We start from the raw sequence: 15,037 nt of genomic DNA, 5'->3' as shown, positions 1-15,037 counted from the left end.
AAACCTCAACATAAAGGAGACACAAATTCTCACAACTGGACGAATAAGCAACATCATGGTAAATGGAGAAAGACTGAAGCTGTCCAGGATTTCATTTCACTTGGATTCATAATCAACACCCATGGAAGCACCAGCCAAGAAATCAAACAATGTATTGAATTGGGCAAATATGCCGTAAAAGACCTCTTTAAAGTGTTAAAAAACAAAGATGTGAGTTTGAGGACTAAGATGCACCTGAACCAAGCCATGGTATTTTGAATTGCCTCATATGCATGCGTAAGCTGGACAATGAATAAGGAAGACCAAAGAAGAATTTATGCTTTTGAATTATCGTGTTGACAAAGAATATTGAATATACCACACACTGCCAGAAGAAAGAAAAAATTTCTCTTGGAAGTAGTACAAGAATGCTTCTTAGAAGCAAGGATGTCGAGACATTGTCTCACATACTCTGGACATGTTGTCAGGAGGGATCAGTCCCTGGAGATGAACACCATGTTTGGTAGAAGGTCAGTGAAAAAGAGTAAGACCCTTAATGAGATGAATTGACACAGTGGCTGCAACAATGAGCTCAAACATAGCAAGAGTTGTGAGGATGGCACAGGATCGGATAGTGTTTCATTCTGTTATTCTTAGGATTGCTATAAATCATAACCAACTCAATGATACCTAACAATAACAACAACAACAATGGCTTGATTTGAACTTATGAAAATGTTGTCACTGGATGTGGAGTTGGAAGAAATGCACTCATTATGCTCTTGGAAGTCAGATAAGCTGACTCCAGCAAGGAGAGTGAGGAGTAGGGAGGGAAATCCAATGTGGAAAAATAATTGTCAGTTTAGAGGTAGGGGAAGGGGTGATCTTTTACTATTCTTTCAAAGTTTGTGTAACTTGATATTATTTCAAAAATTTAAAAACAAAAATAGAGGTGGGGCCAAGATGGTGGAATAGCCAGATGTTCCCAGTGACCCCTCTTACAAAAAAGACCAAAAAAAAAAAAAAAAAAGTGAAACTATTATATTTATATTTTTTAGGAGCTCAAGGCAACATCAAAGGCAAAGTTAGAAAACAGACTGAGTGGCAGGGGGAGGGAGAGAAGATTCAGAAGCAGAGAGGAGTTACTGGATCTGAATCACCAGGATCCCTCAGGCACAATTCCTGGGAGCAACTGTGATGGGATGGTAGTAATGTTCGGCTGCAGTTTCCCCAGGGAAAAACAGCAAGCCACACAGCTAACTCATGCCTCCAGAGCCAGAGAAGAACAGCGCTCTAGGGAAAAGCTAAGTACTTGTGCATATTTTACCACACCCCCACCCATAAGCTGGCTTCAGTGGCTGTTGATTTCCCTGGGCCTAAGATAGGTCCTGCTGGGCACACTGAGCCATTCTCCTGGCCTTGGAGAAGGAAGAAATTCAGAGCTGGGGGAAAAGATAAATTCCCAGTTCCACTAACCTGGAGAGCTCAGGACAGAAGCAGCTCCTGTCTAGGCATAAACGGTTCACAGACTTTGAATACCTTCCCCCCTGCATGGACATGTGCAGGCTTATTTAAGGAGAATAGGCCCTTGTTGGCAGACTGCAACTGTTTCAGCTGTGCAGTGGAGAGATGGGTATTTGATGACTGACACCACTTTGCCTATTAAACATTATCCTCACCTACCCACATCTTTTTTTTTTTTTTTTACCCACATCAGGGGCCTAAGGACTGCTGGCTCCACTAAGATCACCCAGACATCTGGGACAGTGGCCCAAGGATAACTGGTACCTCCTAGTCCTTACAACCAAAAGCACTGGATGCCCAAGGTCCGTCTTCAGAACCCACACACCTGTATGCTCTAGGAACAGGGATGCACTCTCCTCACAGACACTCAGGGGATGGCTGTCAGCCCCTTGTCTTGCTCAGAGCTTGACCTCTGCTGAAACCAGATACTGGTACCTACACAATCACCCCTGCCCCTCTAAGACAGTAGGACAGAGCCTGTGCCACACACTTGATGACCAACTACTTGGACACCTGACCTGAAACCACACCAGAAAAGTGAATGGACTCCAGGGTCATATACCTGATAACAGCTCTACCCATGTCATGACAGGATGTCAGGGCTTCAAAAGCAGAAATAATCAAGCTAGCTCACTGAAGAAACCTATGTGGGCATATCAAAACAAAAAAAGCAAGAAGCTAGGATACAGTAAGCAAACATAAAATAAACTAATACGATAACTTATAGATGGCTCAGACGCAACAGAGAATATCAAATCACATAAAGAAGAAGACCGTGGTCACTTCAAAGAGCTCTCGAAACAAAGAATCAAGGGATCTTTTTGATGAAGGTGCCTTCCTGGAATTACTGGATGCAGAATACAAAAGATTAATATACAGAACTCTTCAAGACATCAGGAACGAGATTAGGAAGGAGGTCAGGCAATACACAGAACAAGCCAAGGAACACACAGATAAAGCAATTGAAGAAATTAAAAAGGTTATTCAAGAACATAATGGAAAATTTAATAAGCTGCAAGAATTCATAGAGAGACAGCAATCAGAAATTCGGAAGATTAAAATTACAGAATTAGACAACTCAATAGAAATTCAGAGGACCAGAATTGAGGAAATGGAAGGAAGAATTGGCGAGATTCAAGATAAAGCGCTTGGCACCAATATATTTGAAGAAAAAATCAGACAAAAGAGTTTTTAATAATGAATAAACCCTAAGAATCATGTGAGACTCTGTCAAGAGAAATAACCTATGAGTGATTGGAGTACCAGAACAGGGAGGGATAACAGAAAATACAGAGAGAATAGTTGATTTGTTGGCAGAAAACTTCCCTAATATCATGAAAGATGAGAAGATAACTATCCAAGAAGCTCATCAAACTCCACATAAGGTAGAAATAAAAAGAAAGTCACCAAGACATATTATAATCAAACTTGCCAAAACCAAAGATAAAGAGAGAATTTGAAAAGCAGCTAGAGATTAACGAAAAGTCACCTACAAAGGAGAGTCAATAAAAATAAGCACAGACTACTCGGCAGAAACCGTGCAGGCAAGAAAGCAATGGGATGACTCATATAAAGCATTGAAGGAAAAAAAAACTGCCAGCCAAGAATCATATATCCAGCAAAACTGTCTCTCAAATATGAAGGTGAAATTAGGACATTTCTAGACAAACAGAAACTTAGAGAATTTGTAAAAACCAAACCAAAACTACAAGAAATACTAAAGGGAGTTCTTTGGTTAGAAAATCAATACTATCAGGTATCAACCCAACACTAGAACACTGGAGAGAGCAATCAGAGGTCAACCAATACAGGGAAATCACAAAAATAAATCAAGATAAAAAAAACGCTCAAACAGGGAAACAGTGATGTTATTATGTAAAAGAAGAAAACATTAAAACAATAAAGACGGACTAAAAAATGTAGTCATAGATCTTTCAAATGGAGAGGAAAACAAGATGATATAAAGAAATGAAAGTTACGTTTAAACTTAGAAAAATAGGGATAAATATTAAGGTAACAAGGAGACAGACTATCCTACTCTTCAAAATAAAACACAAGAAAAAAAAACAGAGACTCAGAAGAAACAAAATCAACAACAACGAATAAGGGGAAAAGACAATATATAAAGATAAACTACTCAGCACATAAAATTAAGTGGGAAAAAGAAACTGTCAACAACACGCAAAAAAAAAGAGCAAAATAACAGCACTAAAGCTCATACCTATCCAAAATTATGCTGAAGGTAAATGCACTAAATACACTGATGAAGAAACAGAGAGTGGCGGAATGGATAAAAGAACACTATCCGTCTGTATGCTGCCTACAAGAGACACACCTTAGACTTACAGACACAAACTAAAAAGAAAAAAAAAAACTCAAAGGATGGAAAAAAATGTATCAAGCAAATCCTGTGTGCTGCAAGTCAATTCTGACAACAATCGAAAAAGAGCAGGAGTGGCAATATTAATTTCTGACAAAATAGACTTTAAAGTTAAATCCACCACAAAGGATAAGGAAGGACATTATATAATAATTAAAAAAAAATTATTATATATTATTTTTTTAAAAGGGACAATATACCAAAAGGATATAGCCATATTAAATATTTATGCACCCAATGACCTGGCTGCAAGATACGTAAAACAAACTCTAACAGCATTGAAAAGTGAGATAGACAGCTCCAAAATTATAGTAGGAGACTTCAACACACTAGTTTCAGTGAAGGACAGGACATCCAGTAAGAAGCTCAATGAAGACAATGAAGTTCTAAATGCCACAATCAACCAACTTGACCTCATAGACATATACAGAATGCTCCAACCAACAGCTACCAAGTATACTTTCTTTTCTAGTCACATGGAACATTCTCTTGAATAGACCACATATTGCGTCATAAAGCAAGCCTTACAGAATCTAAAACATCAAAATATTACAAAGCATCTTCTCTGACCATAAGGCTATAAAAGTGGAAATCAATAACAGAAAGAGCAGGGAAAAGAAATCAAACACTTGGAAACTGAACAATACTCTGCTCAAAAACAACTGAGTTATAGAAGACATTAAGTATAGAATAAAGAAATTCATAGAATCCAATGAGAATGGAAACACTTCCAATCAGAACCTTTGGGACACAGCAAAAGCAGCCCTCAGAGGTAAATTTATATCAATAAATGCAGACACACAAAAAGAAGAAAGGGCTAAAATCAAAGAATTATCCCTACAACTTGAACAAATGGAAAGAGCAAAAAAAGAAACCCTCAAGCACCAGAAGAAAGCAAATAATAAAAATAAGAGAAGAATTAAACGAAAAACAAAACAGAAAAAAAATTCGCAAAGAGTTAACAAGACCAAAAGGTTGTTCTTTGAAAAAATTAACAAAATTGATAAACCATTGAACAAACTGACAAAAGAAAAACAGGAGAGGAAGCACATAACCCAAATAAGAAATGAGATGGTGAGATCACAACAGTCCCAACTGAAATTAAAAGAAGCAGAACAGAATACTATAAAAAATTGCACTCCAAAGAATCTAGAGGAAATGGACCAAAAAACCTAGAGGAAATGGACAAATTTCTAGAAACACATTACCTATCTAAACTAACACAAACTAAGGTAGAAGAACTAAATAAACCTATAACAAAAGAAGAAATTGAATAGGTAAGAAAATAACTCCCAGCAAAAAAGAGTCCTGGCCCTGATGGCTTTACTGGAGAATTCTACCAAACTTTCAGGGAAGAGTTAACACCAGTACTATTAAAGATATTTTCAGATCATAGAAAAGGATGCAATACTCTCAAATTCATTCTATGAAGCCAGGATAGCCCTAATTCCAAAACAAGGTAAAGACATCACAAAGAAAATTGCACCAGTATCCCTCATGAACATGGATGCAAAAATTCTCAACAAAATTCTAGCTAACAGAATTCAACAACAGATCAAAAAAATAATTCATCATAATCAAGTGGGATTCACACCAGGTGTGCAGGGATGGTTCAACATTAGAAAAACAATCATTGTACTCCATCACGTAAATAAAAGACAAGAACCACATGGCCTTATCAATTGATGAAGTAAAGGCCTTTGACAAAGTCCAACACCCACTCATGATAAAAACCCTCAGCAAAATAGGAATAGAAGGGAAATTCCTCAACATAATAAAGAGCATTTATACAAAGCCAACAAGCCAACATCATCCTATATGGAGAGAGTCTGAAAGCATTCTCCTTGAGAAGGGGAACCAGACAAGAATGCCCTTTATCACGACTCTTATTCAACATTGTGCTGGAGATCCTAGCCAGAGCAATAAGGCAAGAAAAAGAGATAAAGGGCATCGAAATTGGTAAGGAGGAAGGAAAATATCCCTATTTGCAGATGATATGATCTTATACACAAAAATCCCCAAAGAATCCACAAGAAAACTATTGGATCTAATAGAAGATTTCAGCAAAGTATCATGATACAAGATAAACACACAAAAATCAGTTGGATTCCTCTACATCAACAAAGAGAACTTCAAAAAGGAAATCACCAAATCAATACCATTTACAATAGACCCCCAAGAAGATGAAATACATAGGAATAAATCTAACCAGAGATGTAAAAGACCTATACAAAGAAAACTATAAGACACTACTGTAAGAAACCAAAAAAGACCTACATAAGTGGAAAAAATACCTTGCTCATGGATAGGAAGACTCTGCATTGTGAAAATGTCAATTCTCCCCAAAGTGGTCTACAGATACAATGCAATCCCAATCCAAATTCCAACAACATTTATTTGTTTATTGTGCTTTAGGTGAAAGTTTACAAATCAAGTCAGTCTCTCATACAAAAAGTTGTGCACACCTTGCTATGTACTCCTAGCTGCTCTCCTCCTATTGAGATAGCACATTCCTCCTCTTCACCCTGTATTCCTCATGTCCATTCAACCAGCTCTAGTCCTCTTCTTCCTTCTTATCTCGCCACCAGACAGGAGTTGCCCACATAGTCTCATATGTCTACTTGAGCCAAGAATCTCAATCCTCACCCAGTATCATTGTCTACCTTATAGTCCAGTCCAGGCCCTGTAGAGTTGGCTTTGGGAATGGTTCCAATCTTGGGCTAACAAAGGGTCCGGAGACCATGACCATCAGGGTCCCTCCAGTCTCAGTCAGACCATTAAGCTTGGTCTTTTTATGAGAATTTGAGATCTGCATCCTACTGTTCTCCTGCTCCATCAGGGATTCTCTGTTGTATTCCTTGTCAGGGCAGTGATCAGTGGTAGCTGGGTACCATCTACTTCTTCTGGTCTCAAGCTGATGGAGTCTATGGTTTATGTGCCCCTTTCTGTCTCTTGGGCTCATCTTTACCACACCAACAACATTTTTTAAGGAGATGGAGAAACAAATCACCAACTTCATATAGAAAGGGAAGAGGCCCCGGATAAGTAAAGCATTATTGAAGAAGAAAAATAAAGTGGGAGACCTTACGTTATCTGATTTTAGAAACTATATTACTGTCATGGTAGTCAAAACAGCCTGGTACAACAGATGCATAGACCAATGGAACAGAATTGAGAATCCAGACATAAATTCACCCACCTATGAGCAGCTGATATTTGACAAAGGCCCAAAGTCTGTTAAATGGGGAAAAGACAGTCCCTTTAACAAACAGTGCTGGCATAACTTGATATCTATCTGCAAAAAAATGAAACAAGACCCGTACATACCTCACACTCTGCACAAAAGCTAACTCAAAATGGATCAAAGACCTAAATATAAAATCTAAAATGATGAAGATAATGGAATAAAAAATAGGGACAACACTAGGAGCCCTAATACATGGCATAAACAGAATACAAAACATAACTAACAATGCACAAACACCAGAAGAGAAACTAGATTACTGGGAGCTCCTAAGAATCAAACACTTTTCTCATCCAAAGCCTTCACCAAAAGAATAAAAAGACAGCGTACAGATTGGAAAACAATTTTTGGCTACGACATATCTAATAAGGGTCTAATCTCTAAAATCTACAAGATACTGCAAAACATCAACAACAGAAAGACAAATAACCAAATAAAAAATGGGCAAACAATATGAACAGACATGTCACCAAAGAAGACATTCAGGCAGCTAACAGATATATGAGGAAAACTTCACAATCATTAGCCATTAAAGAAATGCAAATCAAAACTACAATGAGATACCATTTCACCCCAACAAGGCTAGCAGTAATCCAAAAAACACAAAATAATAAATGTTGGAGAGGTTGTGAGAGACTGGAACACTTATGCACTGCTGGTGGGAATATAAAATGGTACGACCACTTTGGAAATTGATTTGGGGCTTCCTAAAAAGCTAGAAATAAAAGTACCATACCATTCAACAATCACACTCCTTGGAATATGTCCTAGAGAAATAAAAGCCTTCACATGAATATATATATGCACACCCACGTTCATTGCAGCACTGTTTATGATATCAAAAAGATGGAAACAACCTAGGTACCCATCAACAGAAGAACCGATAAATTATTGTACATACACACAATAGAATACTATGCAAGGATAAAGAACAATGATGAATTCACGAAACATCTCACAACATGGATGAATCTGGAGGGCATTATGCTGAATAAAAATAGCCACAAAAGGACAAATATTGCATGAGCCCACTATTATAAGAGCCCAAGAAAAGGTTTAAACACAGAACGAAACATTCTTTGATGGTTATGAGGGTGGGGAGAGAAGAAGAGGGAAATTCACTAACTAGATAGTAGACAAGAATCATCTTAGGTGAAGGGAAGGACAATACAGGGGAAGTCAGCACAACGGGACTAAACCAAAAGCTAAGAAGTTTCCTCAACTCAATCAAACATTTTGAGGGACAGGGTAGCTGGGGCTGGGGTCTGGGGACCATGGTTTTGGGGGACATCTAGGTCAATTGGCATAACAAAGTTTATTAAGAAAATATTCTGCATCCCACTTCGGTGAGTTGTGTCTTGGGTCTTAAATGCTTGCAAGCAGCCATCTAAGATGCATCAATTGTCCCAGCCCACCTGGTGCAAAGGAGAATTAAGAACAACAAATACACAAGGGAAATATCAGCCCAAGCGACAAAAAGGGTCCCATAAACCAGACTCCATCAGCCTGAAACCAGAAGAACTAGATGGTGCCCAGCTACCACCAATGACCTCCCTGACAGGGAACACAACAGAGAGTCTCTGACGGAGCAGGAGAAAAGTGGAGCACAGAATTCAAATTGTAGTAAAAAGATCAGACTTAATGGTCTGACTGAGACTAGAGAAACCCCAGAAGACATGGCTTGCGGAATCTCTGTTAACCCAGAACTAAAAACATTCCCAAAGCCAATTCTTCAAAGACAAAGACGAGACTGGACTATAAAACATAAAATAATACTCGTGAAGAGTGTGTTTCTTAGTTCAAGCAGATACACGAGACCAAATGGGTGGCTCCTGCCCAGAGGCAGGATGAGAAGGGAGGAAGGGACAGGAGCTGGTTGGATGGACACGGAAAACCCGGGGTGGAAAGGGGACGTGTGCTGTCACATTATAGGGATTGCAACTAGTGTCACATAACAATAGGTGTATAATTTTTGTATGAGAAATTAACTTCGACTGTAAACTTTCAATTAAAAAAAAAGATTATTGTTGTTGTTAGGTGCCATTGAGTAGATTCCAACTCATAGCCACCCCATGTACAACAGAAGGAAATGCTGCCTGTTCCTGCACCATCCTCACAATCATTGCTACGTTTGAGTCCATTGATGCAGCCTAGGAAATACTATGATGTAGTTCTACTCTGTCGTATATGGTGGCTATGAGTTGGAATCGACTTGATGGCACACAACAACAACGTGAACACATGCTATACATCTAGGTGAGGATGAAGCTGTGCTGGCCAGTGAACCACACTTTAAGTAGCAATCTAAGCACTGAAAGGCATGTAATTATCTTCGCCTGTAGTAGGTGTAGTAGGTGTACGATCAGATATTTGATACCATGAAGGGCAATTGCCACTTAACATATTCCTGAGCCTTGGTATGCTAAAATAATCTTTTGCTTTTTTCTCAGTGTTATTTATAGTGGCTTGATTTATGTCTGACCTCAGAAATAGGGTGGTCCTGTTTCTAGCTGCAGAAAAGGGGTGGGATGAAAAAAAAATCCCTTTCGCTACAGCCATGTATATAAAGAAACTATTCTTAAAACATACTGAATGTAAGTGAATGCCTCTCTGAAGTAATAATGTTCAGGCCTCAGATTTATTATAATGATCATCAAATTATCATTGAGCAGAAAATAGTAAAGACCACTATTGATATACAAGAATCAGGTGAATGTCTTGAGACATCATTTCCAATAGGCGTTGGGGTAATGAATGTGGGAGTGTTGTCCTGTTGCTTATGAAGAGCTGAGAATACATCCATTAAATGGGCAAAGGACTTGTCCCTTGACTTTTTGATGCTCTTGAGCCTTCAGTTTTGGAAACTGATGCATGATATTTAGGAAAAATTTAGGCTCCTTCAAATACATTTTAAACTGTATTTTTCCAATTAAAAAATAACAAATTAAAAATTTTAGTATTGTTAATGATATGGAGTGCTATGAATGGGAATTAACTCAACGGCAATGGGTTTGTTTGTTTGTTTGTTTGTTTAAATGAAAATGAAGAGTATAGGCTACCAAAGAATCTCTAATACCTACTGCCTAAATTTTTTTTTTAAACTGATGGGGCGTAGGACTTTCTTTTTCCCCCTTTCACTTGTTCTTACCAGATTTTTATCTATGTCTATTTTTCTTTATTATAACTTCATCAATCTACAGAATTACCAAGTAGCTGTACACTGAGGTGGTCAGGGTATTGAGTGAGTATTATCAGAGTTCTTTTGTGAAACATTCCAGTCTTTTCCATCACTACTAACAGAACGTCAGCTTGGTGGGGGGAGGGGTGGTGGTGGGGGTGATGTGGAACAGAATTTCAAATTCTCTGTGGAATCCAGACTTTCTGGACCCATTGAGGCTGGATGAACCCCTGAAGCTATTGCCCTGAGATCATCTTTAAACTTTAAACCTTAAACCAAAACTATTCCCTGAAGTCTTCTTTGAACCAAAAAACAAAAACACAAAAAAAACCTTAATTAGTAAAGAACATCTGGTTTGAGAATTGTGCTCTTTGAAAAAAATTATGTGAGATCAAATTGACAATGGCAACTCGAAAGGTTGGATGGGAAGCTTAGGGGGCATTGAGCTTAAGATAATGGTGGTGGAATAATTTGGAAAAAAAGATAGCGAGAATGATAGCGCAACTTGAAGAATGCAATCAGTGTCACTGAATTGTACTTGTCGAAATTGTTTAAAATTGTTTGGCTGTGTATACTTTCACCAAAATAAAAAATTTTATACAGTAAAAGGAGCCCTGGTGATGCAGTGGTTAAGAGCTCAGCTGCTAACCAAAAGGTCAGCAGTTCAAATTCACCAGCCACTCCTTGGAAACCCCATACATATGGGGCAGCTCTACTCTGTCCTATAGGGTCGCAATGAGTCTGAATTGACTTGATGGCAATGGGTTTGGTTTTTTGTTTGTTTCATACAGTAAAGACCCTGTCTAATCTACTCCATTAACTTTTAGTAAATATAGTTAATCAATGATATGTACAATCCACAATCACACTTGTTTTCATTATTATGACTCAGTGATGGCTCCTATAGAATTTACATCATTCTATGAATATTTTTTATTTTTTTATGAAAATAATAGCACCATGAAAAAGAATATAAACACTTTCCTTCATTTTCATTATTAACTTTATGGCTTCATGTTATTAAAACAACTGCTTGTTGCTAATGTAATAAATTTTCTCTATTTTGGGAGTGTCAGTTTAGAACATTGATTTTATAGAGACTTCTTATAAATAAATCTATTTTTTAAATGTTTAACATTAATACTAAATTAATTTATGAAATATAGTATATGGAATTTTGATATTTCAAAGTAATTTGAAATAAAGCATGCACTATTCTCTTTGTCTCCCAAATATTTCTTTAAATGATGCTGGGCTAGCCTATCAGTGTACACTAATCAATTGCTTCATTGATTGGGGACTTTATTTTTACTGTATGTGTTATGCTGTTATGTACATAAAGATTACACTCCACTGAATGATGTGTTTTTTAATAGTTTTATAATTTTCATTGTGCTTTTTTTTAAGTGAAAGTTTACAAATCACTTCAGTCTCTCACACATATACGCCTTGCTACACACTCCCAATTAAAAAATTACTCTCCCCCTATTTAATGAGACAGCCAGCTTTCTCCCTCCACTCTCTCTTTTCATGTCCATTTCACCAGCTTCTAACCCCCTCCACACTCTCATCTCCCCTCCAGGCAGGAGATGCCAACATAGTCTCAAGTGTCCACCTGATCCAAGAAGCTCACTCCTCACCAGCATCTCTCTCCAACCCATTGTCTAGTCCAATCCATGTCTAAAGAGTTGGCTTCGGAAATGGTCCCTCTCCTGGGCCAACAGAAGGTTGGGGGCCATGACCACCAGGGTTCTTCTAGTCTCAGTCAGACCATTAAGTCTGGCCTTATGAGAATTTGGGGTCTGCATCCCACTGCTCTCCTGCTCCCTCAGGGGTTCTCTGTTGTGTTCCTGGTCAAGGCAGTCATCGGTTGTAGCCGGACACTATCTAGTTCTTCTGGTCTCAGGATGATGTAGCTTCTGGTCTCAGGATGATGTAGCCTCTGGTTCACGTAGTCTTTTCTGTCTCTTGGGCTCGTAATCACCTTGTGTCCTTGGTGTTCTTCATTCTCCTTTGATCCAGGTGGGTAGAGACAAATTGATGTATCTTAGATGGCTGCTTGCTAGCGTTTAAGACCCCAGACGCCACTCTTCAAAGTGGGATGCAAAATGTTTTCTTAATAGATTTTATTATGCCAATTGACTTAGATGTCCCCTGACACCATGGTCTCCAGACCCCTGCCCCTGCTACGCTGGCCTTCGAAGCATTCAGTTTATTCAGGAAACTTCTTTGCTTTTGGTTTAGTCCAATTGTGCTGGACCTCCCCTGTATTGTGTACTGTCTTTCCTTTCACCCAAAGTAGTACTTATCTACTATCTAGAGGTGCCCCTCTCCCCACCTCCCTCCCCCCCCCGGCTCGTAACCACAAAAGAATGTTTTCTTCTCAGTTTAAACTATTTCTCAGGTTCTTACAGTAGTGGTCTTATGCAATATTTGTCCTTTTTGCAACTGACTAATTTCACTCAGCATAATTCCGTCCAGGTTACTCCATGTTATGAGATGTTTCACAGATTCATCACTGTTCCTTATAGATGCGTAGCATTCAATTGTGTGAATATACCATAATTTATTTATCCATTCATCCGTTGATGGGCACCTTGGTTGCTTCCATCTTTTTGCTATTGTAAACTGCTGCAGTAAACATGGGTGTGCATATATCTGTTCATGTAAAGGCTCTTATTTCTCTAGGATATATTCCAAGGAGTGGGGATGCTAGATCATATGATAGTTCTGTTTCTAGCTTTCTAGTAAAGTGCCAAATCGATTTCCAAAGTGGTTGTATCATTTGACATTCCCACCGGCAGTCTAGAAGTGTTCCAATCTCTCCACAGCCTCTCCAACATTTATTATTTTGTGTTTTTTGGATTAATGCCAGCCTTGTTGGTGTGAGATGAAATCTCTTTGTAGTTTTGATCTGCATTTCTCTAATGGCTAATGATCGTGAATATTTCTTCATATATCTGTCAGCTACCTGAATGTCTTCTTTAGTGAAGTGTCTATTCATAACTTTTGCCCATTTTTTAATTGGGTTGTTTGTCTTTTTGCAGTTGAGTTTTTGCAGTATCATGTAGATTTTAGAGATCAGGCGCTGATCAGAAATGTCATAGCTAAAAACTTTTTCCCAGTCTGTAGGTAGTCTTTTTACTCTTTTGGTGAAGTCTTTGGATGAGCATAGGTGTTTGATTTTTAGGAGCTCTCAGTTATCTAGTTTTTCTTCTGCATTCTTAATAATGTTTTGCATACTGTTTATGCCATGTATTAGGGCTCCTAACGTTGTCCCTACTTTTTCTTCCATGATCTTTATCGTTTTAGATTTTATATTTAGGTCTTTGATCCATTTTGAGTTAGTTTTTGTGCATGGAGTGAGGTATGAGTCTTGTTTCATTTTTTTGCAGATGGATACCCAGTTATGCCAGCACCGTTTGTTAAAAAGACTGTCTTTTCCCCAATTAACTGTTCTGGGGCCTTTGTCAAATATCAACTGCTCATGTGTGGATGGATTTATGTCTGGATTCTCAATTCTGTTCCATTGGTCCATGTATCTGTTGTTGTACCAGTACCAGGCTGTTTTGACTACTGTGGCGGTATAATAGGTTCTAAAATCAGGTAAAGTAAGGCCTTCCACTTTGTTATTCTTTTTCAGTAATGCCTTATTTATCCGGGGCCTCTTTCCCTTCCATATGAAGTTGGTGATTTGTTTTTCCATCTCATTAAAGAGTGTCGTTGGGATTTGGATTGGAATTGCATTAAATATATAGATCGCTTTTGGTAGAATAGACATTTTTACAATGTTAGTTCTTCCTATCCACGAGCAAGGTACGTCCTTCCACTTGTGTAAGTCTCTTTTGGTTTCTTGCAGAAGTGTACTGTAGTTTTCTTTGTATAAGCCTTTTACATCTCTGGTAAGATTTATTCCTAAGTATCTTTTTTTTTTTTTTGTTTTATCTTCTTGGGGGCTACTGTAAATGGCATCGATTTGGTGATTTCTTCATCGATGTTCTTTTTCTTGGTGTAGAGGAATCCAACTGATTTTTGTATGTTTATCTTGTATCCCGATACTCTGCTGAACTCTTCTATTAGTTTCAGTAGATTTCTGGAGGATTCCTTCGGGTTTTCTGTGTATAAAATCATGTCATCTGCAAATAGAGATACTTTTACTTCTTCCTTGCCAACCTGGATGCCCTTTATTTCTTTATCCAGCCTAATCGCTCTGGCTAGGACTTCCAGCACAGTGTTGAATAAGAGTGGTGATAAGGGCATCCTTGTCTGGTTCCCGATCTTAGTGGGAATGTTTTCAGGCTCTCTCCATTTAGGGTGATGATGATGGATATTGGCTTTGTGTAAATGCCCTTTATTATGCTCAGGAATTTTCCTTCTATTCCTATTTTGCTGAGAGTTTTTATCATGAATGAGTGTTGAACTTTGTCAAATGCCTTTTCTGCATCAATTGATAAAATCATGTGATTCTTGTCTTTTGTTTTATTTATGCAGTGGATTACATTAATTCTTTTTCTAATGTTGAACCATGCCTGCATATCTGGTATGAATCCCACTTGGTCATGGTGAATTATTTTGAATTCTATTGGCTAGAATTATGTTGAATTCTATTGGCTAGAATTTTGTTGAGGATTTTTGCATCTACATTCATGAGGGATATAGGTCTATAATTTTCTTTTGTTGTGGTATCTTTACCTGGTTTTGGTATCAGGGATATGGTGGCTTCATAGAATGA

This window comes from Loxodonta africana, chromosome X (genome assembly GCF_030014295.1).
Source record: "Loxodonta africana isolate mLoxAfr1 chromosome X, mLoxAfr1.hap2, whole genome shotgun sequence".
NCBI lineage: Eukaryota > Metazoa > Chordata > Mammalia > Proboscidea > Elephantidae > Loxodonta > Loxodonta africana.
The sequence above is the reverse complement of the archived record's forward strand: the minus strand, read 5'-3'. Positions refer to the sequence as shown.